This window comes from Hyla sarda, unplaced genomic scaffold, assembly GCF_029499605.1.
Source record: "Hyla sarda isolate aHylSar1 unplaced genomic scaffold, aHylSar1.hap1 scaffold_289, whole genome shotgun sequence".
NCBI classification, from domain to species: domain Eukaryota; kingdom Metazoa; phylum Chordata; class Amphibia; order Anura; family Hylidae; genus Hyla; species Hyla sarda.
In genome coordinates this window covers 32,001-59,424 of record NW_026609597.1, presented here as the reverse complement: position 1 = coordinate 59,424, position 27,424 = coordinate 32,001, and the positions used below count along the sequence as shown (strand labels likewise).

The 27,424-nt window shown below is 44.5% G+C and overlaps 9 non-coding genes across 9 annotated transcripts; all 9 read left to right on the top strand.

Moving 5' to 3' along the window:
* Positions 1-1,779: 1,779 nt before the first annotated feature.
* Positions 1,780-1,970, top strand: LOC130326829 (U2 spliceosomal RNA). Its single transcript, XR_008871367.1, has one exon. It is a non-coding gene; the product is annotated as a U2 spliceosomal RNA (small nuclear RNA).
* Positions 1,971-4,059: 2,089 nt separating this feature from the next.
* On the top strand, positions 4,060-4,250 carry LOC130326951 (U2 spliceosomal RNA). The gene has a single exon (XR_008871471.1). It is a non-coding gene; the product is annotated as a U2 spliceosomal RNA (small nuclear RNA).
* Positions 4,251-6,341: 2,091 nt separating this feature from the next.
* Positions 6,342-6,532, top strand: LOC130326950 (U2 spliceosomal RNA). The gene has a single exon (XR_008871470.1). It is a non-coding gene; the product is annotated as a U2 spliceosomal RNA (small nuclear RNA).
* A 2,094-nt stretch (positions 6,533-8,626) lies between these two features.
* LOC130326949 (U2 spliceosomal RNA) lies at positions 8,627-8,817 on the top strand. The gene has a single exon (XR_008871469.1). It is a non-coding gene; the product is annotated as a U2 spliceosomal RNA (small nuclear RNA).
* Positions 8,818-16,664: 7,847 nt separating this feature from the next.
* Positions 16,665-16,855, top strand: LOC130326948 (U2 spliceosomal RNA). The gene has a single exon (XR_008871468.1). It is a non-coding gene; the product is annotated as a U2 spliceosomal RNA (small nuclear RNA).
* Positions 16,856-18,939: 2,084 nt separating this feature from the next.
* On the top strand, positions 18,940-19,130 carry LOC130326947 (U2 spliceosomal RNA). Its single transcript, XR_008871467.1, has one exon. It is a non-coding gene; the product is annotated as a U2 spliceosomal RNA (small nuclear RNA).
* Positions 19,131-21,233: 2,103 nt separating this feature from the next.
* LOC130326945 (U2 spliceosomal RNA) lies at positions 21,234-21,424 on the top strand. Its single transcript, XR_008871465.1, has one exon. It is a non-coding gene; the product is annotated as a U2 spliceosomal RNA (small nuclear RNA).
* Positions 21,425-23,502: 2,078 nt separating this feature from the next.
* Positions 23,503-23,693, top strand: LOC130326932 (U2 spliceosomal RNA). The gene has a single exon (XR_008871459.1). It is a non-coding gene; the product is annotated as a U2 spliceosomal RNA (small nuclear RNA).
* A 2,082-nt stretch (positions 23,694-25,775) lies between these two features.
* LOC130326920 (U2 spliceosomal RNA) lies at positions 25,776-25,966 on the top strand. The gene has a single exon (XR_008871450.1). It is a non-coding gene; the product is annotated as a U2 spliceosomal RNA (small nuclear RNA).
* Positions 25,967-27,424: the final 1,458 nt, after the last annotated feature.

Sequence of the window (27,424 nt, the reverse complement as noted above, 5' to 3'; positions counted from 1 at the left end):
TTAATGCTTATGAAGAAATATAAAATCTCATCCCTTCCCCAATATCGCGCCACACCCCTACCCCTTAATTCCCTGGTTGAACTTGATGGACATATGTCTTTTTTCGACCGTACTAACTATGTAACTATGTAACATAACATGGGGGGGGGGGGGGGGTCTCCTGGCTGTTCACACAGGTGTGTCATTGCTGTACATTGACCATGCATTGCTTCTGTGGTATTGCAAAGGCAAAGACAAATGCTTCCAGCCATCCATTGCACTAATGGATTGGTCATCAGCTGGCTGTCTATGTCCCGCATCAATATAGACCAAAGTACAGAGGGTTAGGCTATGCTATTGTGCACCTACCTGATGCATCAGAAGGTGCGAGGCCCTTGCTAAATTCTGTGCACAGACTTTGAGATCTATACTTTAGACTGTATCTAAACCTGCTCCAACATGGACTGACATTCTGGCCTACTTTCAGCCGATGCGACTTGTCTGTCGCTGAACAGTCGCTTTTTATGTATTCAGCACCTATGTATAATGTTGTAAAAATGCTCTAGAAGCTAAAGTCGCAGAAATGTCACACATATTTGGCCTGCAACTTTCTGTGCGACAAATTCAGACAGGAAAAATCAGTATAAATCCTTAGAAAATTATCCCCCAGTGTCTCCATCTGCTGGCGGTATTGAATAAGCATTGCTGCACTGATGGGGTATGCATTAGACGAAAAAAAAGAAGAAAAAGAAGAATAATACGCCCAGAAAAGAGGCGAAAAGGAGAAAAACGTAAAAAAACGTGAAAAAAAAGTAAGAGGAAGAGAAGGGAAAAAAAGGTGGAAATGGGTTTAAAAGTGATTTCGGCGGAGAATATATATATATATATATATATATATATATATATATATATATATATATATATACGCGCACACACACACACATATATATAAACGTATTCTCCGTTGAGATATTGCAGCCGCTGCTGTGTCCAGGCCCAGGAGCCTTAGCACTGTGCTGTGATGTCACTCAATACCACTGACATCACTAGGTGTAAACAACATCTCTCCTTTGCTGTGTATGTGACTATGGAGCTGTTTGGTGATGTCGTCTATTATGGCCTTCATAGAAGCAACAGGAGATTGTTGCATCCATCTAGAACCCTCAGAACTACAGTGCTATGATGTCACTCACTTCCACAGGCCTTGCAGAGTGTAAACAACAACAACCCAGCTTTGTTGTGTATGTAACCATAGGGATTTGTGATGTCACCTAGAACCTTCACAGCAGCGACAGCTTTATGAGGAGCATCAGCACTGCTCTGCCTGAGCAGAACCATCACCGCCATAGGTTGTCAAATAACCCGGGTTTAACCCACACAGGTAAGTCCAATGGGGTGCAGGCATGTCCTCTATGCTTACAGCTTCCCGTGGGTGTTGGTTTGATACCGTTTGGGGACAGCCAAGGAGGCATCTGCAGGCAACAAAGGTAGGTGTGTGCTTGTGTGTGTGTTTCCTATGCAGATCCTAAGCCCAGTGTCACATGCAAGTAGGAGGAGTAAGAAGGGTTCCTGGCAAATCCGGGTTATGGATTGCATTTAAAAAGGCCCCGTGGGAGTGCAATGGGCCCCTGTCTTGCTGCTTAGCAATAATGGTATGGGTTTAGGTTCTGCTGTGTGTACTGGTGGTTGACTGCCCCCCAGCCCAGAGTGTGCATGGAAAATTGTCTGGCAGCCTCCCTGACAGCAAGCAGTGATAGTGCCCATGAAGGGCACCTTGTTGGGCCCGCCCCTTTCACGGTTATCGCTTCTCGGCCTTTTGGCTAAGATCAAGTGTAGTATCTGTTCTTATCAGTTTAATATCTGATACGTCCCCTATCTGGGGACCATATATTAAATGGATTTTTGAGAACGGGGGCCGTTTTCGAAGCTTGCTTCCGTCGCCCTATGCATTGACCCGATATGGCAGTATCTTCGGGTACAGTGCACCACCCCCTTACAGGGTTAAAAAGAAAGATTCCTACTTTCATTGCTACCTGCTTGCTGGCTAGCCAGCTAGCCAGCCCTGTGGGCCTTGCTGCTGCTGCAGCCAAAAAACAAAAGGTGGTGCTGCTGCTGCTTCTGCTGCTTCTGCTTCTGCTTGTGTCTGGCCGCTGTTGGAGCGTCCAGGCACAGGACTTCTGCTGCTGCTGACTAAATGGCCTCCTTAATTGGATCATTTGAGTAGCCAGCACACCTGTGCAGGTAGGGCATGACATGATAGGCAGCTGCCTTGATAGCGGGTGGGTGCTGAATGTTCCTAATTGACAAAATAAGATTAATGCTTATGAAGAAATATAAAATCTCATCCCTTCCCTAATATCGCGCCACACCCCTACCCCTTAATTCCCTGGTTGAACTTGATGGACATATGTCTTTTTTCGACCGTACTAACTATGTAACTATGTAACATAACATGGGGGGGGTCTCCTGGCTGTTCACACAGGTGTGTCATTGCTGTACATTGACCATGCATTGCTTCTGTGGTATTGCAAAGGCAAATGCTTCCAGCCATCCATTGCACTAATGGATTGGTCATCAGCTGTCTGTCTATGTCCCGCATCAATATAGACCAAAGTACAGAGGGTTAGGCTATGCTATTGTGCACCTACCTGATGCATCAGAAGGTGCGAGGCCCTTGCTAAATTCTGTGCACAGACTTTGAGATCTATACTTTAGACTGTATCTAAACCTGCTCCAACATGGACTGACATTCTGGCCTACTTTCAGCCGATGCGACTTGTCTGTCGCTGAACAGTCGCTTTTTATGTATTCAGCACCTATGTATAATGTTGTAAAAATGCTCTAGAAGCTAAAGTCGCAGAAATGTCACACATATTTGGCCTGCAACTTTCTGTGCGACAAATTCAGACAGGAAAAATCAGTATAAATCCTTAGAAAATTATCCCCCAGTGTCTCCATCTGCTGGCGGTATTGAATAAGCATTGCTGCACTGATGGGGTATGCATTAGACGAAAAAAAAGAAGAAAAAGAAGAATAATACGCCCAGAAAAGAGGTGAAAAGGAGAAAAACGTAAAAAAACGTGAAAAAAAAGTAAGAGGAAGAGAAGGGAAAAAAAGGTGGAAATGGGTTTAAAAGTGATTTCGGCGGAGAAATATATATATATATATATATATATATATATATATATATATATATATATATATACGCGCACACACACACATATATATATAAACGTATTCTCCGTTGAGATATTGCAGCCGCTGCTGTGTCCAGGCCCAGGAGCCTTAGCACTGTGCTGTGATGTCACTCAATACCACTGACATCACTAGGTGTAAACAACATCTCTCCTTTGCTGTGTATGTGACTATGGAGCTGTTTGGTGATGTCGTCTATTATGGCCTTCATAGAAGCAACAGGAGATTGTTGCATCCATCTAGAACCCTCAGAACTACAGTGCTATGATGTCACTCACTTCCACAGGCCTTGCAGAGTGTAAACAACAACAACCCAGCTTTGTTGTGTATGTAACCATAGGGATTTGTGATGTCACCTAGAACCTTCACAGCAGCGACAGCTTTATGAGGAGCATCAGCACTGCTCTGCCTGAGCAGAACCATCACCGCCATAGGTTGTCAAATAACCCGGGTTTAACCCACACAGGTAAGTCCAATGGGGTGCAGGCATGTCCTCTATGCTTACAGCTTCCCGTGGGTGTTGGTTTGATACCGTTTGGGGACAGCCAAGGAGGCATCTGCAGGCAACAAAGGTAGGTGTGTGCTTGTGTGTGTGTTTCCTATGCAGATCCTAAGCCCAGTGTCACATGCAAGTAGGAGGAGTAAGAAGGGTTCCTGGCAAATCCGGGTTATGGATTGCATTTAAAAAGGCCCCGTGGGAGTGCAATGGGCCCCTGTCTTGCTGCTTAGCAATAATGGTATGGGTTTAGGTTCTGCTGTGTGTACTGGTGGTTGACTGCCCCCCAGCCCAGAGTGTGCATGGAAAATTGTCTGGCAGCCTCCCTGACAGCAAGCAGTGATAGTGCCCATGAAGGGCACCTTGTTGGGCCCGCCCCTTTCACGGTTATCGCTTCTCGGCCTTTTGGCTAAGATCAAGTGTAGTATCTGTTCTTATCAGTTTAATATCTGATACGTCCCCTATCTGGGGACCATATATTAAATGGATTTTTGAGAACGGGGGCCGATTTCGAAGCTTGCTTCCGTCGCCCTATGCATTGACCCGATATGGCAGTATCTTCGGGTACAGTGCACCACCCCCTTACAGGGTTAAAAAGAAAGATTCCTACTTTCATTGCTACCTGCTTGCTGGCTAGCCAGCTAGCCAGCCCTGTGGGCCTTGCTGCTGCTGCAGCCAAAAAACAAAAGGTGGTGCTGCTGCTGCTTCTGCTGCTTCTGCTTCTGCTTGTGTCTGGCCGCTGTTGGAGCGTCCAGGCACAGGACTTCTGCTGCTGCTGACTAAATGGCCTCCTTAATTGGATCATTTGAGTAGCCAGCACACCTGTGCAGGTAGGGCATGACATGATAGGCAGCTGCCTTGATAGCGGGTGGGTGCTGAATGTTCCTAATTGACAAAATAAGATTAATGCTTATGAAGAAATATAAAATCTCATCCCTTCCCCAATATCGCGCCACACCCCTACCCCTTAATTCCCTGGTTGAACTTGATGGACATATGTCTTTTTTCGACCGTACTAACTATGTAACTATGTAACATAACATGGGGGGGGGGGGTCTCCTGGCTGTTCACACAGGTGTGTCATTGCTGTACATTGACCATGCATTGCTTCTGTGGTATTGCAAAGGCAAAGACAAATGCTTCCAGCCATCTATTGCACTAATGGATTGGTCATCAGCTGGCTGTCTATGTCCCGCATCAATATAGACCAAAGTACAGAGGGTTAGGCTATGCTATTGTGCACCTACCTGATGCATCAGAAGGTGCGAGGCCCTTGCTAAATTCTGTGCACAGACTTTGAGATCTATACTTTAGACTGTATCTAAACCTGCTCCAACATGGACTGACATTCTGGCCTACTTTCAGCCGATGCGACTTGTCTGTCGCTGAACAGTCGCTTTTTATGTATTCAGCACCTATGTATAATGTTGTAAAAATGCTCTAGAAGCTAAAGTCGCAGAAATGTCACACATATTTGGCCTGCAACTTTCTGTGCGACAAATTCAGACAGGAAAAATCAGTATAAATCCTTAGAAAATTATCCCCCAGTGTCTCCATCTGCTGGCGGTATTGAATAAGCATTGCTGCACTGATGGGGTATGCATTAGACGAAAAAAAAGAAGAAAAAGAAGAATAATACGCCCAGAAAAGAGGCGAAAAGGAGAAAAACGTAAAAAAACGTGAAAAAAAAGTAAGAGGAAGAGAAGGGAAAAAAAGGTGGAAATGGGTTTAAAAGTGATTTCGGCGGAGAAATATATATATATATATATATATATATATATATATATATATATATACGCGCACACACACACACATATATATAAACGTATTCTCCGTTGAGATATTGCAGCCGCTGCTGTGTCCAGGCCCAGGAGCCTTAGCACTGTGCTGTGATGTCACTCAATACCACTGACATCACTAGGTGTAAACAACATCTCTCCTTTGCTGTGTATGTGACTATGGAGCTGTTTGGTGATGTCGTCTATTATGGCCTTCATAGAAGCAACAGGAGATTGTTGCATCCATCTAGAACCCTCAGAACTACAGTGCTATGATGTCACTCACTTCCACAGGCCTTGCAGAGTGTAAACAACAACAACCCAGCTTTGTTGTGTATGTAACCATAGGGATTTGTGATGTCACCTAGAACCTTCACAGCAGCGACAGCTTTATGAGGAGCATCAGCACTGCTCTGCCTGAGCAGAACCATCACCGCCATAGGTTGTCAAATAACCCGGGTTTAACCCACACAGGTAAGTCCAATGGGGTGCAGGCATGTCCTCTATGCTTACAGCTTCCCGTGGGTGTTGGTTTGATACCGTTTGGGGACAGCCAAGGAGGCATCTGCAGGCAACAAAGGTAGGTGTGTGCTTGTGTGTGTGTTTCCTATGCAGATCCTAAGCCCAGTGTCACATGCAAGTAGGAGGAGTAAGAAGGGTTCCTGGCAAATCCGGGTTATGGATTGCATTTAAAAAGGCCCCGTGGGAGTGCAATGGGCCCCTGTCTTGCTGCTTAGCAATAATGGTATGGGTTTAGGTTCTGCTGTGTGTACTGGTGGTTGACTGCCCCCCAGCCCAGAGTGTGCATGGAAAATTGTCTGGCAGCCTCCCTGACAGCAAGCAGTGATAGTGCCCATGAAGGGCACCTTGTTGGGCCCGCCCCTTTCACGGTTATCGCTTCTCGGCCTTTTGGCTAAGATCAAGTGTAGTATCTGTTCTTATCAGTTTAATATCTGATACGTCCCCTATCTGGGGACCATATATTAAATGGATTTTTGAGAACGGGGGCCGATTTCGAAGCTTGCTTCCGTCGCCCTATGCATTGACCCGATATGGCAGTATCTTCGGGTACAGTGCACCACCCCCTTACAGGGTTAAAAAGAAAGATTCCTACTTTCATTGCTACCTGCTTGCTGGCTAGCCAGCTAGCCAGCCCTGTGGGCCTTGCTGCTGCTGCAGCCAAAAAACAAAAGGTGGTGCTGCTGCTGCTTCTGCTGCTTCTGCTTCTGCTTGTGTCTGGCCGCTGTTGGAGCGTCCAGGCACAGGACTTCTGCTGCTGCTGACTAAATGGCCTCCTTAATTGGATCATTTGAGTAGCCAGCACACCTGTGCAGGTAGGGCATGACATGATAGGCAGCTGCCTTGATAGCGGGTGGGTGCTGAATGTTCCTAATTGACAAAATAAGATTAATGCTTATGAAGAAATATAAAATCTCATCCCTTCCCCAATATCGCGCCACACCCCTACCCCTTAATTCCCTGGTTGAACTTGATGGACATATGTCTTTTTTCGACCGTACTAACTATGTAACTATGTAACATAACATGGGGGGGGGGGGGGGGGGTCTCCTGGCTGTTCACACAGGTGTGTCATTGCTGTACATTGACCATGCATTGCTTCTGTGGTATTGCAAAGGCAAAGACAAATGCTTCCAGCCATCCATTGCACTAATGGATTGGTCATCAGCTGGCTGTCTATGTCCCGCATCAATATAGACCAAAGTACAGAGGGTTAGGCTATGCTATTGTGCACCTACCTGATGCATCAGAAGGTGCGAGGCCCTTGCTAAATTCTGTGCACAGACTTTGAGATCTATACTTTAGACTGTATCTAAACCTGCTCCAACATGGACTGACATTCTGGCCTACTTTCAGCCGATGCGACTTGTCTGTCGCTGAACAGTCGCTTTTTATGTATTCAGCACCTATGTATAATGTTGTAAAAATGCTCTAGAAGCTAAAGTCGCAGAAATGTCACACATATTTGGCCTGCAACTTTCTGTGCGACAAATTCAGACAGGAAAAATCAGTATAAATCCTTAGAAAATTATCCCCCAGTGTCTCCATCTGCTGGCGGTATTGAATAAGCATTGCTGCACTGATGGGGTATGCATTAGACGAAAAAAAAGAAGAAAAAGAAGAATAATACGCCCAGAAAAGAGGCGAAAAGGAGAAAAACGTAAAAAAAGTGAAAAAAAAGTAAGAGGAAGAGAAGGGAAAAAAAGGTGGAAATGGGTTTAAAAGTGATTTCGGCGGAGAAATATATATATATATATATATATATATATATATATATATATATATACGCGCACACACACACATATATATAAACGTATTCTCCGTTGAGATATTGCAGCCGCTGCTGTGTCCAGGCCCAGGAGCCTTAGCACTGTGCTGTGATGTCACTCAATACCACTGACATCACTAGGTGTAAACAACATCTCTACTTTGCTGTGTATGTGACTATGGAGCTGTTTGGTGATGTCGTCTATTATGGCCTTCATAGAAGCAACAGGAGATTGTAGCATCCATCTAGAACCCTCAGAACTACAGTGCTATGATGTCACTCACTTCCACAGGCCTTGCAGAGTGTAAACAACAACAACCCAGCTTTGTTGTGTATGTAACCATAGGGATTTGTGATGTCACCTAGAACCTTCACAGCAGCGACAGCTTTATGAGGAGCATCAGCACTGCTCTGCCTGAGCAGAACCATCACCGCCATAGGTTGTCAAATAACCCGGGTTTAACCCACACAGGTAAGTCCAATGGGGTGCAGGCATGTCCTCTATGCTTACAGCTTCCCGTGGGTGTTGGTTTGATACCGTTTGGGGACAGCCAAGGAGGCATCTGCAGGCAACAAAGGTAGGTGTGTGCTTGTGTGTGTGTTTCCTATGCAGATCCTAAGCCCAGTGTCACATGCAAGTAGGAGGAGTAAGAAGGGTTCCTGGCAAATCCGGGTTATGGATTGCATTTAAAAAGGCCCCGTGGGAGTGCAATGGGCCCCTGTCTTGCTGCTTAGCAATAATGGTATGGGTTTAGGTTCTGCTGTGTGTACTGGTGGTTGACTGCCCCCCAGCCCAGAGTGTGCATGGAAAATTGTCTGGCAGCCTCCCTGACAGCAAGCAGTGATAGTGCCCATGAAGGGCACCTTGTTGGGCCCGCCCCTTTCACGGTTATCGCTTCTCGGCCTTTTGGCTAAGATCAAGTGTAGTATCTGTTCTTATCAGTTTAATATCTGATACGTCCCCTATCTGGGGACCATATATTAAATGGATTTTTGAGAACGGGGGCCGATTTCGAAGCTTGCTTCCGTCGCCCTATGCATTGACCCGATATGGCAGTATCTTCGGGTACAGTGCACCACCCCCTTACAGGGTTAAAAAGAAAGATTCCTACTTTCATTGCTACCTGCTTGCTGGCTAGCCAGCTAGCCAGCCCTGTGGGCCTTGCTGCTGCTGCAGCCAAAAAACAAAAGGTGGTGCTGCTGCTACTTCTGCTGCTTCTGCTTCTGCTTGTGTCTGGCCGCTGTTGGAGCGTCCAGGCACAGGACTTCTGCTGCTGCTGACTAAATGGCCTCCTTAATTGGATCATTTGAGTAGCCAGCACACCTGTGCAGGTAGGGCATGACATGATAGGCAGCTGCCTTGATAGCGGGTGGGTGCTGAATGTTCCTAATTGACAAAATAAGATTAATGCTTATGAAGAAATATAAAATCTCATCCCTTCCCCAATATCGCGCCACACCCCTACCCCTTAATTCCCTGGTTGAACTTGATGGACATATGTCTTTTTTCGACCGTACTAACTATGTAACTATGTAACATAACATGGGGGGGGGGGGGGGGTCTCCTGGCTGTTCACACAGGTGTGTCATTGCTGTACATTGACCATGCATTGCTTCTGTGGTATTGCAAAGGCAAAGACAAATGCTTCCAGCCATCCATTGCACTAATGGATTGGTCATCAGCTGGCTGTCTATGTCCCGCATCAATATAGACCAAAGTACAGAGGGTTAGGCTATGCTATTGTGCACCTACCTGATGCATCAGAAGGTGCGAGGCCCTTGCTAAATTCTGTGCACAGACTTTGAGATCTATACTTTAGACTGTATCTAAACCTGCTCCAACATGGACTGACATTCTGGCCTACTTTCAGCCGATGCGACTTGTCTGTCGCTGAACAGTCGCTTTTTATGTATTCAGCACCTATGTATAATGTTGTAAAAATGCTCTAGAAGCTAAAGTCGCAGAAATGTCACACATATTTGGCCTGCAACTTTCTGTGCGACAAATTCAGACAGGAAAAATCAGTATAAATCCTTAGAAAATTATCCCCCAGTGTCTCCATCTGCTGGCGGTATTGAATAAGCATTGCTGCACTGATGGGGTATGCATTAGACGAAAAAAAAGAAGAAAAAGAAGAATAATACGCCCAGAAAAGAGGCGAAAAGGAGAAAAACGTAAAAAAACTTGAAAAAAAAGTAAGAGGAAGAGAAGGGAAAAAAAGGTGGAAATGGGTTTAAAAGTGATTTCGGCGGAGAAATATATATATATATATATATATATATATATATATATATATATATACGCGCACACACACACATATATATAAACGTATTCTCCGTTGAGATATTGCAGCCGCTGCTGTGTCCAGGCCCAGGAGCCTTAGCACTGTGCTGTGATGTCACTCAATACCACTGACATCACTAGGTGTAAACAACATCTCTCCTTTGCTGTGTATGTGACTATGGAGCTGTTTGGTGATGTCGTCTATTATGGCCTTCATAGAAGCAACAGGAGATTTTATAACAAGACAGGAGGCTCGCATTATATGCATTGTTCTTCTTTACTGCAGACATATAGCAGCCCATAAACAGTTAAATTCCACAAGAAAAAACTTTACACACAATGTGAAACGTACAGGTGTGACCACCTAACTTGCTAGATAAATGTAACCAATGAGAATACAGGATCCCATATATAAGGTTCAGGTAAAGCATATTCTTCCTCTTCTTTGCTGCTTGCAGCCAGATAAGTATCACTGTGTACATTCAATTTTATAACATACAATTATATATTCTAGTAGATATTTTCCTTCCATTACTACTGTATTCTCTGTCTATCTATCTTTCCTGTCTTACGCCATTACTATCCCTTGTCCGGCTGCGGGTATAGATTTAAACATTCATTTTTATTTTCTTTATCTTAACTTTCCGGTTAATTTGACTATACATTACCTTTGTCGTGCGCTCTTGTGGTCCCGCTACTCTCCGGCGGCCATTAATACATCGCGCACCTCCTCAGTTTCCCCTGTACGAGACTGCTTCTAAGTCTCGCGAGAACTCGGCGCAAGTGGTTCTCACTTGCTGCGCTCGAGCCTTTCCTGTCAGACGCGCGCTGCTCGCCTGACAGGAATCCTCCCTGTGACACTTCTCCTCACAATAGTGATATACTGTCTTTAGAATAATAATTTTTACTTTATTCTCGGGGGTTTCTGTCTTATCTTGTCCTTTTTAGGACTACAGTATTACAATTTACTTATATATATTTAATTAATTATTTCCTGGATATTCACATATATTAATTTCAACATATATTAATTTTGGAAATAATTATACTAAGTGCCCTACTATTTCACTATGTCTACTGAACAGCAAAAGTCCTCTAATTCTGACATTATTATCAATGACCAACTACAATTATTGGTGGACCATTCAGTCTCTAGATCTGTGCACACTGCCGTTAATAATGCCATGGCAGCGGTTCAAGAAACCATTGCAGACTCTGTAGCCAGAGCGATATCTCAATCTTCAGCACAACTGGCACACCAATCCCTGAGTTCCCATAGTCATACAAAAAAGAGACTTTCTTCCCATGATGACCTATTACCTAAAAAACATAGAAAAACTATTTTCAAAGAAAAAGGTCAAAATGATGATGATAATCTGCTTAAAAAGTGCAGTCATACTGATGTTACCACACAACATCCAGGACCCTCTACCCGGGAGGAGTATAATGATACACGGGTTAATATTACATCTGATATACCTATATCTGAGGAATATGTTTACGATGAAACCTATGAATATTATAATGGAGAACGAGATGATGGGGAACTTGTTGATGACTCCGATTTTACGGATGGAAATGACCCCTCATACTTACCTACTGAAATTGAGGGTGATGTTTATTGTGATGACAGTACACCTTCTAGTTCTAAGGTGGTAGATAGTCAAGGCATTCCTTACTTTGATCCCTCCCAAATAGTTCACCCCAGATCCGGAGAGTGGACCCCATCTGCTGAGGTAGACAAATTTATTTGTCTTTGGCTACGTAAAAACATGGACAATAAAGCCAGGAATAAACTTAGGGCCGAGTGCCCACGTCCCACTTTATCCACAGCTTCCTCAGCTACTCCCGATATTGATCCTATTTTATCTAGATTCATACAAAAATCGGGAAAAAATCCTATTAAAGGAATTGACCGCAGTTTTAAACTGTGTCAGGATAAGTTCTTAGATTTACTGGGCCCATTGACTCGTATTATGGAAATGTCCGAAGAGGCATTTAAAACTGGCAACCCTATTAACAATGACTCCCTTAGGGGATGGATACAAAGGACTATTTGCTTGTTCGGTAGCATAAATGAGGCCTTCTGTATAGAGAGAAGACGATCTATTTTATTAAAATTAGACCCACAGCTAACCTATTTGGCTCCCACTCCTACATCCACGGATGTGGATAATCACCTTTTCGGTGACAATTTTATCAAAGAAATTTCTAAGTACGTGGGCTTATTTTCCACACTGGACAAAGCCCAGGTGTCATTGAAAAAAGTCTTTCCCACTAGGGTTTTTGGAAGGGCCGGGAGAAACAGGGGTCGTTTTCCCGGCCGTCACACTCAATTCAGAGCACAATATAGAGGCCCCGCTTACACAGACAGAGCTGCCTATTCCATCCCCCCTCCCCAACCACAACCTCAACCCCAACCCTTTTTCCCTTATCGAGGTCGAACATGGAGACCAAGGGGACAAAGATTCAACACCCGTTCCAGACCAACAGGTAAGTGCACAATTAACAACTTCTTTCCTTCCCCCAGTGGGCGGAAGACTCCTACATTTTTCCCATTTTTGGGAAAGGATATCTTCCGACCAATGGATTATCAATACAACAAAGGGTTATCTGATAGAATTCATTACTATTCCATCTCAAACTCTTCCTCCTCCTCCCATTCATTTTTCTGTGGAGGATCAAAATCTTATAGAATTGGAAATAAAAGACCTTCTGACCAAACAAGCCATTATTCAGGTACCCCTAAATTTTCCAGGTTATGTAAGCAATCTTTTTCTAGTGAAAAAGAAGGATGCTGGCTATCGCCCAGTAATAAATTTAAAAACATTAAACAATTTAGTAATATATCGCCATTTCAAGATGGAGGGCATCCATCTTCTAAGAGACATGTTATGGGAAAACGATTGGATGATAAAAGTCGATCTAAAAGATGCTTACCTCACGGTACCAATTCATCCTATTTCCCAACCGTTTCTTCAATTTGTTTGGAAAGGGAACAAATGGCAGTTCACTTGTCTTCCCTTCGGCCTTTCATCGGCCCCTTGGTGTTTCACCAAATTGATGAAACCAATAATAGCACTATTACGATCCAGAGGTGTTCGTCTCATAATTTATTTGGACGACATTCTCATTATGGCAAGTTCATACCAATTAGCCATTCTCCATATGAATTGGACTCTGGATCTGTTATCAAATCTCGGATTCTTAATAAACCAAGACAAATCCATTCTTGTTCCTTCTCAGGAAATGGAATTTCTGGGTTTCTTGATCAATTCTCAGACGGCTCTATTGAGCCTTCCATTGAAGAAATTGAAGACGATTCGCAGGGAAATTCGATCATTACTCAACAAAAACCTAATTTCTCTTCGAGCCATAGCTTGAATTGTGGGTCTCTTATCTGCATCAATTCAGGCCATCTTTCCGGCCCCGTTACACTATCGAGCTCTTCAACGTCTAAAAATTCAGCACTTGAGAGAAGGCTTGGGATACTCAGACGAGATCCAACTATCTTCAGAAGCGAAGGAAGAGTTAATTTGGTGGCTGCACCATATCCAGGAATGGAATGGGAAGACCATTTTCAACCCCCTGCCAGATCTAATTCTGGAATCAGACGCAAGCCTAACTGGATGGGGAGCTCGTTGTGGCCACCTATCCACGGGTGGCAAATGGTCCATCCAGGAATCTCAAATCCACATCAATTGTCTGGAATTGATGGCCGGATTCTTTGCCCTCAAGAGTTTTGTGGGGGACAGAACCCATTGTTGTATACTTTTACGCATGGACAATATTTCAGCGGTCCAATATATCAATCGTTTAGGAGGAACGAATTCCCCTATGTTGGCGAGCATTGCCAAAGACCTATGGCATTTTTGTTTGGACAGGGAGATCATTCTCAAAGCAGAGTACATCCCGGGCCTTTCCAATATAATAGCCGATTGGAATTCCCGCTATCTCAAGGATTACAGCGATTGGAGATTAGATCCTTCTATATTTCACCAACTTCATCTTTTGTGGGGTCCTCTATACTTGGACCTGTTCGCTTCCAGACTGAATCGTCAGATTCAAAGATTCTTCAGTTGGCGCCCGGATCCCGAATCATTAGGGACAGATGCTCTCATACAAATTTGGCCAAATCAGAGACTATATGCGTTTCCCCCCTTCATTCTGATCCCCAGGTTACTTTTCCAGATCTCAATTCAGAAAGCTTCGGTAGTACTAATAACTCCGTGGTGGCCATCACAACCTTGGTTCCCCCAAATATTGGGGATGTTAATAGATTATCCAAGGATCTTACCCAATCTCAACAATTTGTTGTTAGACCCCCTAGGGAATCCACATCCACTGATTGTGTCGCAACAACTTCAACTTGTAGCTTGGTTAATTTCAGGCCAATCCCCTCGGAGTACGTACTTTCTCAATCAACTAGAGACATTTTATCAGAAGCATGGGCTCCAGGCACCAGGATCGCTTATAGATCAGCCTGGAGACTTTGGTCTGATTGGTGCCTACAACGGGATCTGGATCCCATATCGGCACCTATTCCCTGTATCTTGAATTATCTATCGGCTTCTTTTGATTCAGGAAAAGCGTATCGTACGTTGAACCTGTACCGATCAGCCATATCTTTCTATCACTCTCCAGTAAATACTCTCCCCATTGGGAAACATCCGATTGTATGTAAACTTCTAAAAGGCATGCGTTTTAAACGTCCACCCACTCCCAAATATCAATCTACTTGGGATGTCAATTTAATTTTAGAATTATTTAATTCGTGGCAAGATAATGATACTCTTTCGTTAAAACTTCTGTCTTTTAAATTAACTACGTTACTCTGTCTAATATCCATTAAAAGGATTTCTGATGTCAGAATTCTTGATGTATCTCAAAGACAATTCTCCCCTCAAGGAGTTATCTTCTTTATATATAAAAGGACAAAAACTAATATTCGTCAGGTGTTTTATCCATCCTTTCCTCATAACGACAAACTTTGTGTAGTCAAATGTCTTCAAGCATATGAGACTAGAACTTTAACACTTCGACATTCTGCTTGTTCTCAATTACTCATTTCCTTCTGTAAACCTCATTTACCTGTTTCTTCTGCAACTCTAGCTAGATGGGTCAGAAACGTCATGTGTATGGCTGGTATCGATACTTCGGTATTTGGGGCTCATTCTGTTAGAGGAGCAGTATCCACTAAAATAATTCAAACAGGTGGCTCTTTATCAGACCTTCTGAAGGCAGCTAATTGGTCTTCAGATTCAACTTTTAAAACCTTTTATTATAGACCTGATTCCCATATATCTATGTCATTACTATAATTGATTATTATTTTTTGTTTGTTGAATATAATTCGATAACTTTAAACATGCATATAATGCGAGCCTCCTGTCTTGTTATAAAATTGGGGATTTTCCTAGTATTATGACGGAAAATATGGATTTTATAAAAGACAGGAGGCGAGCATTATCCCTCCCTCTACCACCCTTCTAACTATTATATTTTGATATATTTCAGCTTATTAATCAACCAGGGATGTCGACCTACGTTCTTCAATTTATATTCTTTTGGATGATGACCTCTTTCCTCTCTCAAGTTTTCCTCCAATTACATCATTGAAGGAGTCCAAATTGTATACAACCCTATTCAGTCATTCTACAGTTTTTCGAAGTTACAGAAAATTTTTCAGTTGGACCTTACTTATTGGACTTTATGTTGAACTTATCTATCCGCACAAAGAAGAGGAAGAATATGCTTTACCTGAACCTTATATATGGGATCCTGTATTCTCATTGGTTACATTTATCTAGCAAGTTAGGTGGTCACACCTGTACGTTTCACATTGTGTGTAAAGTTTTTTCTTGTGGAATTTAACTGTTTATGGGCTGCTATATGTCTGCAGTAAAGAAGAACAATGCATATAATGCTCGCCTCCTGTCTTTTATAAAATCCATATTTTCCGTCATAATACTAGGAAAATCCCCAATTGTTGCATCCATCTAGAACCCTCAGAACTACAGTGCTATGATGTCACTCACTTCCACAGGCCTTGCAGAGTGTAAACAACAACAACCCAGCTTTGTTGTGTATGTAACCATAGGGATTTGTGATGTCACCTAGAACCTTCACAGCAGCGACAGCTTTATGAGGAGCATCAGCACTGCTCTGCCTGAGCAGAACCATCACCGCCATAGGTTGTCAAATAACCCGGGTTTAACCCACACAGGTAAGTCCAATGGGGTGCAGGCATGTCCTCTATGCTTACAGCTTCCCGTGGGTGTTGGTTTGATACCGTTTGGGGACAGCCAAGGAGGCATCTGCAGGCAACAAAGGTAGGTGTGTGCTTGTGTGTGTGTTTCCTATGCAGATCCTAAGCCCAGTGTCACATGCAAGTAGGAGGAGTAAGAAGGGTTCCTGGCAAATCCGGGTTATGGATTGCATTTAAAAAGGCCCCGTGGGAGTGCAATGGGCCCCTGTCTTGCTGCTTAGCAATAATGGTATGGGTTTAGGTTCTGCTGTGTGTACTGGTGGTTGACTGCCCCCCAGCCCAGAGTGTGCATGGAAAATTGTCTGGCAGCCTCCCTGACAGCAAGCAGTGATAGTGCCCATGAAGGGCACCTTGTTGGGCCCGCCCCTTTCACGGTTATCGCTTCTCGGCCTTTTGGCTAAGATCAAGTGTAGTATCTGTTCTTATCAGTTTAATATCTGATACGTCCCCTATCTGGGGACCATATATTAAATGGATTTTTGAGAACGGGGGCCGATTTCGAAGCTTGCTTCCGTCGCCCTATGCATTGACCCGATATGGCAGTATCTTCGGGTACAGTGCACCACCCCCTTACAGGGTTAAAAAGAAAGATTCCTACTTTCATTGCTACCTGCTTGCTGGCTAGCCAGCTAGCCAGCCCTGTGGGCCTTGCTGCTGCTGCAGCCAAAAAACAAAAGGTGGTGCTGCTGCTGCTTCTGCTGCTTCTGCTTGTGTCTGGCCGCTGTTGGAGCGTGCAGGCACAGGACTTCTGCTGCTGCTGACTAAATGGCCTCCTTAATTGGATCATTTGAGTAGCCAGCACACCTGTGCAGGTAGGGCATGACATGTTAGGCAGCTGCCTTGATAGCGGGTGGGTGCTGAATGTTCCTAATTGACAAAATAAGATTAATGCTTATGAAGAAATATAAAATCTCATCCCTTCCCCAATATCGCGCCACACCCCTACCCCTTAATTCCCTGGTTGAACTTGATGGACATATGTCTTTTTTCGACCGTACTAACTATGTAACTATGTAACATAACATGGGGGGGGGGGGGGGTCTCCTGGCTGTTCACACAGGTGTGTCATTGCTGTACATTGACCATGCATTGCTTCTGTGGTATTGCAAAGGCAAAGACAAATGCTTCCAGCCATCCATTGCACTAATGGATTGGTCATCAGCTGGCTGTCTATGTCCCGCATCAATATAGACCAAAGTACAGAGGGTTAGGCTATGCTATTGTGCACCTACCTGATGCATCAGAAGGTGCGAGGCCCTTGCTAAATTCTGTGCACAGACTTTGAGATCTATACTTTAGACTGTATCTAAACCTGCTCCAACATGGACTGACATTCTGGCCTACTTTCAGCCGATGCGACTTGTCTGTCGCTGAACAGTCGCTTTTTATGTATTCAGCACCTATGTATAATGTTGTAAAAATGCTCTAGAAGCTAAAGTCGCAGAAATGTCACACATATTTGGCCTGCAACTTTCTGTGCGACAAATTCAGACAGGAAAAATCAGTATAAATCCTTAGAAAATTATCCCCCAGTGTCTCCATCTGCTGGCGGTATTGAATAAGCATTGCTGCACTGATGGGGTATGCATTAGACGAAAAAAAAGAAGAAAAAGAAGAATAATACGCCCAGAAAAGAGGCGAAAAGGAGAAAAACGTAAAAAAACGTGAAAAAAAAGTAAGAGGAAGAGAAGGGAAAAAAAGGTGGAAATGGGTTTAAAAGTGATTTAGGCGGAGAAATATATATATATATATATATATATATATATATATATATATATACGCGCACACACACACATATATATAAACGTATTCTCCGTTGAGATATTGCAGCCGCTGCTGTGTCCAGGCCCAGGAGCCTTAGCACTGTGCTGTGATGTCACTCAATACCACTGACATCACTAGGTGTAAACAACATCTCTCCTTTGCTGTGTATGTGACTATGGAGCTGTTTGGTGATGTCGTCTATTATGGCCTTCATAGAAGCAACAGGAGATTGTTGCATCCATCTAGAACCCTCAGAACTACAGTGCTATGATGTCACTCACTTCCACAGGCCTTGCAGAGTGTAAACAACAACAACCCAGCTTTGTTGTGTATGTAACCATAGGGATTTGTGATGTCACCTAGAACCTTCACAGCAGCGACAGCTTTATGAGGAGCATCAGCACTGCTCTGCCTGAGCAGAACCATCACCGCCATAGGTTGTCAAATAACCCGGGTTTAACCCACACAGGTAAGTCCAATGGGGTGCAGGCATGTCCTCTATGCTTACAGCTTCCCGTGGGTGTTGGTTTGATACCGTTTGGGGACAGCCAAGGAGGCATCTGCAGGCAACAAAGGTAGGTGTGTGCTTGTGTGTGTGTTTCCTATGCAGATCCTAAGCCCAGTGTCACATGCAAGTAGGAGGAGTAAGAAGGGTTCCTGGCAAATCCGGGTTATGGATTGCATTTAAAAAGGCCCCGTGGGAGTGCAATGGGCCCCTGTCTTGCTGCTTAGCAATAATGGTATGGGTTTAGGTTCTGCTGTGTGTACTGGTGGTTGACTGCCCCCCAGCCCAGAGTGTGCATGGAAAATTGTCTGGCAGCCTCCCTGACAGCAAGCAGTGATAGTGCCCATGAAGGGCACCTTGTTGGGCCCGCCCCTTTCACGGTTATCGCTTCTCGGCCTTTTGGCTAAGATCAAGTGTAGTATCTGTTCTTATCAGTTTAATATCTGATACGTCCCCTATCTGGGGACCATATATTAAATGGATTTTTGAGAACGGGGGCCGATTTCGAAGCTTGCTTCCGTCGCCCTATGCATTGACCCGATATGGCAGTATCTTCGGGTACAGTGCACCACCCCCTTACAGGGTTAAAAAGAAAGATTCCTACTTTCATTGCTACCTGCTTGCTGGCTAGCCAGCTAGCCAGCCCTGTGGGCCTTGCTGCTGCTGCAGCCAAAAAACAAAAGGTGGTGCTGCTGCTGCTTCTGCTGCTTCTGCTTCTGCTTGTGTCTGGCCGCTGTTGGAGCGTCCAGGCACAGGACTTCTGCTGCTGCTGACTAAATGGCCTCCTTAATTGGATCATTTGAGTAGCCAGCACACCTGTGCAGGTAGGGCATGACATGATAGGCAGCTGCCTTGATAGCGGGTGGGTGCTGAATGTTCCTAATTGACAAAATAAGATTAATGCTTATGAAGAAATATAAAATCTCATCCCTTCCCCAATATCGCGCCACACCCCTACCCCTTAATTCCCTGGTTGAACTTGATGGACATATGTCTTTTTTCGACCGTACTAACTATGTAACTATGTAACATAACATGGGGGGGGGGGGGGTCTCCTGGCTGTTCACACAGGTGTGTCATTGCTGTACATTGACCATGCATTGCTTCTGTGGTATTGCAAAGGCAAAGACAAATGCTTCCAGCCATCCATTGCACTAATGGATTGGTCATCAGCTGGCTGTCTATGTCCCGCATCAATATAGACCAAAGTACAGAGGGTTAGGCTATGCTATTGTGCACCTACCTGATGCATCAGAAGGTGCGAGGCCCTTGCTAAATTCTGTGCACAGACTTTGAGATCTATACTTTAGACTGTATCTAAACCTGCTCCAACATGGACTGACATTCTGGCCTACTTTCAGCCGATGCGACTTGTCTGTCGCTGAACAGTCGCTTTTTATGTATTCAGCACCTATGTATAATGTTGTAAAAATGCTCTAGAAGCTAAAGTCGCAGAAATGTCACACATATTTGGCCTGCAACTTTCTGTGCGACAAATTCAGACAGGAAAAATCAGTATAAATCCTTAGAAAATTATCCCCCAGTGTCTCCATCTGCTGGCGGTATTGAATAAGCATTGCTGCACTGATGGGGTATGCATTAGACGAAAAAAAAGAAGAAAAAGAAGAATAATACGCCCAGAAAAGAGGCGAAAAGGAGAAAAACGTAAAAAAACGTGAAAAAAAAGTAAGAGGAAGAGAAGGGAAAAAAAGGTGGAAATGGGTTTAAAAGTGATTTCGGCGGAGAAATATATATATATATATATATATATATATATATATATATATATATATATATATATATACGCGCACACACACACATATATATAAACGTATTCTCCGTTGAGATATTGCAGCCGCTGCTGTGTCCAGGCCCAGGAGCCTTAGCACTGTGCTGTGATGTCACTCAATACCACTGACATCACTAGGTGTAAACAACATCTCTCCTTTGCTGTGTATGTGACTATGGAGCTGTTTGGTGATGTCGTCTATTATGGCCTTCATAGAAGCAACAGGAGATTGTTGCATCCATCTAGAACCCTCAGAACTACAGTGCTATGATGTCACTCACTTCCACAGGCCTTGCAGAGTGTAAACAACAACAACCCAGCTTTGTTGTGTATGTAACCATAGGGATTTGTGATGTCACCTAGAACCTTCACAGCAGCGACAGCTTTATGAGGAGCATCAGCACTGCTCTGCCTGAGCAGAACCATCACCGCCATAGGTTGTCAAATAACCCGGGTTTAACCCACACAGGTAAGTCCAATGGGGTGCAGGCATGTCCTCTATGCTTACAGCTTCCCGTGGGTGTTGGTTTGATACCGTTTGGGGACAGCCAAGGAGGCATCTGCAGGCAACAAAGGTAGGTGTGTGCTTGTGTGTGTGTTTCCTATGCAGATCCTAAGCCCAGTGTCACATGCAAGTAGGAGGAGTAAGAAGGGTTCCTGGCAAATCCGGGTTATGGATTGCATTTAAAAAGGCCCCGTGGGAGTGCAATGGGCCCCTGTCTTGCTGCTTAGCAATAATGGTATGGGTTTAGGTTCTGCTGTGTGTACTGGTGGTTGACTGCCCCCCAGCCCAGAGTGTGCATGGAAAATTGTCTGGCAGCCTCCCTGACAGCAAGCAGTGATAGTGCCCATGAAGGGCACCTTGTTGGGCCCGCCCCTTTCACGGTTATCGCTTCTCGGCCTTTTGGCTAAGATCAAGTGTAGTATCTGTTCTTATCAGTTTAATATCTGATACGTCCCCTATCTGGGGACCATATATTAAATGGATTTTTGAGAACGGGGGCCGATTTCGAAGCTTGCTTCCGTCGCCCTATGCATTGACCCGATATGGCAGTATCTTCGGGTACAGTGCACCACCCCCTTACAGGGTTAAAAAGAAAGATTCCTACTTTCATTGCTACCTGCTTGCTGGCTAGCCAGCTAGCCAGCCCTGTGGGCCTTGCTGCTGCTGCAGCCAAAAAACAAAAGGTGGTGCTGCTGCTGCTTCTGCTTCTGCTTGTGTCTGGCCGCTGTTGGAGCGTCCAGGCACAGGACTTCTGCTGCTGCTGACTAAATGGCCTCCTTAATTGGATCATTTGAGTAGCCAGCACACCTGTGCAGGTAGGGCATGACATGATAGGCAGCTGCCTTGATAGCGGGTGGGTGCTGAATGTTCCTAATTGACAAAATAAGATTAATGCTTATGAAGAAATATAAAATCTCATCCCTTCCCCAATATCGCACCACACCCCTACCCCTTAATTCCCTGGTTGAACTTGATGGACATATGTCTTTTTTCGACCGTACTAACTATGTAACTATGTAACATAACATGGGGGGGGGGTCTCCTGGCTGTTCACACAGGTGTGTCATTGCTGTACATTGACCATGCATTGCTTCTGTGGTATTGCAAAGGCAAAGACAAATGCTTCCAGCCATCCATTGCACTAATGGATTGGTCATCAGCTGGCTGTCTATGTCCCGCATCAATATAGACCAAAGTACAGAGGGTTAGGCTATGCTATTGTGCACCTACCTGATGCATCAGAAGGTGCGAGGCCCTTGCTAAATTCTGTGCACAGACTTTGAGATCTATACTTTAGACTGTATCTAAACCTGCTCCAACATGGACTGACATTCTGGCCTACTTTCAGCCGATGCGACTTGTCTGTCGCTGAACAGTCGCTTTTTATGTATTCAGCACCTATGTATAATGTTGTAAAAATGCTCTAGAAGCTAAAGTCGCAGAAATGTCACACATATTTGGCCTGCAACTTTCTGTGCGACAAATTCAGACAGGAAAAATCAGTATAAATCCTTAGAAAATTATCCCCCAGTGTCTCCATCTGCTGGCGGTATTGAATAAGCATTGCTGCACTGATGGGGTATGCATTAGACGAAAAAAAAGAAGAAAAAGAAGAATAATACGCCCAGAAAAGAGGCGAAAAGGAGAAAAACGTAAAAAAACGTGAAAAAAAAGTAAGAGGAAGAGAAGGGAAAAAAAGGTGGAAATGGGTTTAAAAGTGATTTCGGCGGAGAAATATATATATATATATATATATATATATATATATATATATATATATGCGCACACACACACATATATATAAACGTATTCTCCGTTGAGATATTGCAGCCGCTGCTGTGTCCAGGCCCAGGAGCCTTAGCACTGTGCTGTGATGTCACTCAATACCACTGACATCACTAGGTGTAAACAACATCTCTCCTTTGCTGTGTATGTGACTATGGAGCTGTTTGGTGATGTCGTCTATTATGGCCTTCATAGAAGCAACAGGAGATTGTTGCATCCATCTAGAACCCTCAGAACTACAGTGCTATGATGTCACTCACTTCCACAGGCCTTGCAGAGTGTAAACAACAACAACCCAGCTTTGTTGTGTATGTAACCATAGGGATTTGTGATGTCACCTAGAACCTTCACAGCAGCGACAGCTTTATGAGGAGCATCAGCACTGCTCTGCCTGAGCAGAACCATCACCGCCATAGGTTGTCAAATAACCCGGGTTTAACCCACACAGGTAAGTCCAATGGGGTGCAGGCATGTCCTCTATGCTTACAGCTTCCCGTGGGTGTTGGTTTGATACCGTTTGGGGACAGCCAAGGAGGCATCTGCAGGCAACAAAGGTAGGTGTGTGCTTGTGTGTGTGTTTCCTATGCAGATCCTAAGCCCAGTGTCACATGCAAGTAGGAGGAGTAAGAAGGGTTCCTGGCAAATCCGGGTTATGGATTGCATTTAAAAAGGCCCCGTGGGAGTGCAATGGGCCCCTGTCTTGCTGCTTAGCAATAATGGTATGGGTTTAGGTTCTGCTGTGTGTACTGGTGGTTGACTGCCCCCCAGCCCAGAGTGTGCATGGAAAATTGTCTGGCAGCCTCCCTGACAGCAAGCAGTGATAGTGCCCATGAAGGGCACCTTGTTGGGCCCGCCCCTTTCACGGTTATCGCTTCTCGGCCTTTTGGCTAAGATCAAGTGTAGTATCTGTTCTTATCAGTTTAATATCTGATACGTCCCCTATCTGGGGACCATATATTAAATGGATTTTTGAGAACGGGGGCCGATTTCGAAGCTTGCTTCCGTCGCCCTATGCATTGACCCGATATGGCAGTATCTTCGGGTACAGTGCACCACCCCCTTACAGGGTTAAAAAGAAAGATTCCTACTTTCATTGCTACCTGCTTGCTGGCTAGCCAGCTAGCCAGCCCTGTGGGCCTTGCTGCTGCTGCAGCCAAAAAACAAAAGGTGGTGCTGCTGCTGCTTCTGCTGCTTCTGCTTCTGCTTGTGTCTGGCCGCTGTTGGAGCGTCCAGGCACAGGACTTCTGCTGCTGCTGACTAAATGGCCTCCTTAATTGGATCATTTGAGTAGCCAGCACACCTGTGCAGGTAGGGCATGACATGATAGGCAGCTGCCTTGATAGCGGGTGGGTGCTGAATGTTCCTAATTGACAAAATAAGATTAATGCTTATGAAGAAATATAAAATCTCATCCCTTCCCCAATATCGCGCCACACCCCTACCCCTTAATTCCCTGGTTGAACTTGATGGACATATGTCTTTTTTCGACCGTACTAACTATGTAACTATGTAACATAACATGGGGGGGGGGGGGTCTCCTGGCTGTTCACACAGGTGTGTCATTGCTGTACATTGACCATGCATTGCTTCTGTGGTATTGCAAAGGCAAAGACAAATGCTTCCAGCCATCCATTGCACTAATGGATTGGTCATCAGCTGGCTGTCTATGTCCCGCATCAATATAGACCAAAGTACAGAGGGTTAGGCTATGCTATTGTGCACCTGCCTGATGCATCAGAAGGTGCGAGGCCCTTGCTAAATTCTGTGCACAGACTTTGAGATCTATACTTTAGACTGTATCTAAACCTGCTCCAACATGGACTGACATTCTGGCCTACTTTCAGCCGATGCGACTTGTCTGTCGCTGAACAGTCGCTTTTTATGTATTCAGCACCTATGTATAATGTTGTAAAAATGCTCTAGAAGCTAAAGTCGCAGAAATGTCACACATATTTGGCCTGCAACTTTCTGTGCGACAAATTCAGACAGGAAAAATCAGTATAAATCCTTAGAAAATTATCCCCCAGTGTCTCCATCTGCTGGCGGTATTGAATAAGCATTGCTGCACTGATGGGGTATGCATTAGACGAAAAAAAAGAAGAAAAAGAAGAATAATACGCCCAGAAAAGAGGCGAAAAGGAGAAAAACGTAAAAAAACGTGAAAAAAAAGTAAGAGGAAGAGAAGGGAAAAAAAGGTGGAAATGGGTTTAAAAGTGATTTCGGCGGAGAAATATATATATATATATATATATATATATATATATATACGCGCACACACACACATATATATAAACGTATTCTCCGTTGAGATATTGCAGCCGCTGCTGTGTCCAGGCCCAGGAGCCTTAGCACTGTGCTGTGATGTCACTCAATACCACTGACATCACTAGGTGTAAACAACATCTCTCCTTTGCTGTGTATGTGACTATGGAGCTGTTTGGTGATGTCGTCTATTATGGCCTTCATAGAAGCAACAGGAGATTGTTGCATCCATCTAGAACCCTCAGAACTACAGTGCTATGATGTCACTCACTTCCACAGGCCTTGCAGAGTGTAAACAACAACAACCCAGCTTTGTTGTGTATGTAACCATAGGGATTTGTGATGTCACCTAGAACCTTCACAGCAGCGACAGCTTTATGAGGAGCATCAGCACTGCTCTGCCTGAGCAGAACCATCACCGCCATAGGTTGTCAAATAACCCGGGTTTAACCCACACAGGTAAGTCCAATGGGGTGCAGGCATGTCCTCTATGCTTACAGCTTCCCGTGGGTGTTGGTTTGATACCGTTTGGGGACAGCCAAGGAGGCATCTGCAGGCAACAAAGGTAGGTGTGTGCTTGTGTGTGTGTTTCCTATGCAGATCCTAAGCCCAGTGTCACATGCAAGTAGGAGGAGTAAGAAGGGTTCCTGGCAAATCCGGGTTATGGATTGCATTTAAAAAGGCCCCGTGGGAGTGCAATGGGCCCCTGTCTTGCTGCTTAGCAATAATGGTATGGGTTTAGGTTCTGCTGTGTGTACTGGTGGTTGACTGCCCCCCAGCCCAGAGTGTGCATGGAAAATTGTCTGGCAGCCTCCCTGACAGCAAGCAGTGATAGTGCCCATGAAGGGCACCTTGTTGGGCCCGCCCCTTTCACGGTTATCGCTTCTCGGCCTTTTGGCTAAGATCAAGTGTAGTATCTGTTCTTATCAGTTTAATATCTGATACGTCCCCTATCTGGGGACCATATATTAAATGGATTTTTGAGAACGGGGGCCGATTTCGAAGCTTGCTTCCGTCGCCCTATGCATTGACCCGATATGGCAGTATCTTCGGGTACAGTGCACCACCCCCTTACAGGGTTAAAAAGAAAGATTCCTACTTTCATTGCTACCTGCTTGCTGGCTAGCCAGCTAGCCAGCCCTGTGGGCCTTGCTGCTGCTGCAGCCAAAAAACAAAAGGTGGTGCTGCTGCTGCTTCTGCTGCTTCTGCTTCTGCTTGTGTCTGGCCGCTGTTGGAGCGTCCAGGCACAGGACTTCTGCTGCTGCTGACTAAATGGCCTCCTTAATTGGATCATTTGAGTAGCCAGCACACCTGTGCAGGTAGGGCATGACATGATAGGCAGCTGCCTTGATAGCGGGTGGGTGCTGAATGTTCCTAATTGACAAAATAAGATTAATGCTTATGAAGAAATATAAAATCTCATCCCTTCCCCAATATCGCGCCACACCCCTACCCCTTAATTCCCTGGTTGAACTTGATGGACATATGTCTTTTTTCGACCGTACTAACTATGTAACTATGTAACATAACATGGGGGGGGGGGGGGTCTCCTGGCTGTTCACACAGGTGTGTCATTGCTGTACATTGACCATGCATTGCTTCTGTGGTATTGCAAAGGCAAAGACAAATGCTTCCAGCCATCCATTGCACTAATGGATTGGTCATCAGCTGGCTGTCTATGTCCCGCATCAATATAGACCAAAGTACAGAGGGTTAGGCTATGCTATTGTGCACCTACCTGATGCATCAGAAGGTGCGAGGCCCTTGCTAAATTCTGTGCACAGACTTTGAGATCTATACTTTAGACTGTATCTAAACCTGCTCCAACATGGACTGACATTCTGGCCTACTTTCAGCCGATGCGACTTGTCTGTCGCTGAACAGTCGCTTTTTATGTATTCAGCACCTATGTATAATGTTGTAAAAATGCTCTAGAAGCTAAAGTCGCAGAAATGTCACACATATTTGGCCTGCAACTTTCTGTGCGACAAATTCAGACAGGAAAAATCAGTATAAATCCTTAGAAAATTATCCCCCAGTGTCTCCATCTGCTGGCGGTATTGAATAAGCATTGCTGCACTGATGGGGTATGCATTAGACGAAAAAAAAGAAGAAAAAGAAGAATAATACGCCCAGAAAAGAGGCGAAAAGGAGAAAAACGTAAAAAAACGTGAAAAAAAAGTAAGAGGAAGAGAAGGGAAAAAAAGGTGGAAATGGGTTTAAAAGTGATTTCGGCGGAGAAATATATATATATATATATATATATATATATATATATATATATATACGCGCACACACACACATATATATAAACGTATTCTCCGTTGAGATATTGCAGCCGCTGCTGTGTCCAGGCCCAGGAGCCTTAGCACTGTGCTGTGATGTCACTCAATACCACTGACATCACTAGGTGTAAACAACATCTCTCCTTTGCTGTGTATGTGACTATGGAGCTGTTTGGTGATGTCGTCTATTATGGCCTTCATAGAAGCAACAGGAGATTGTTGCATCCATCTAGAACCCTCAG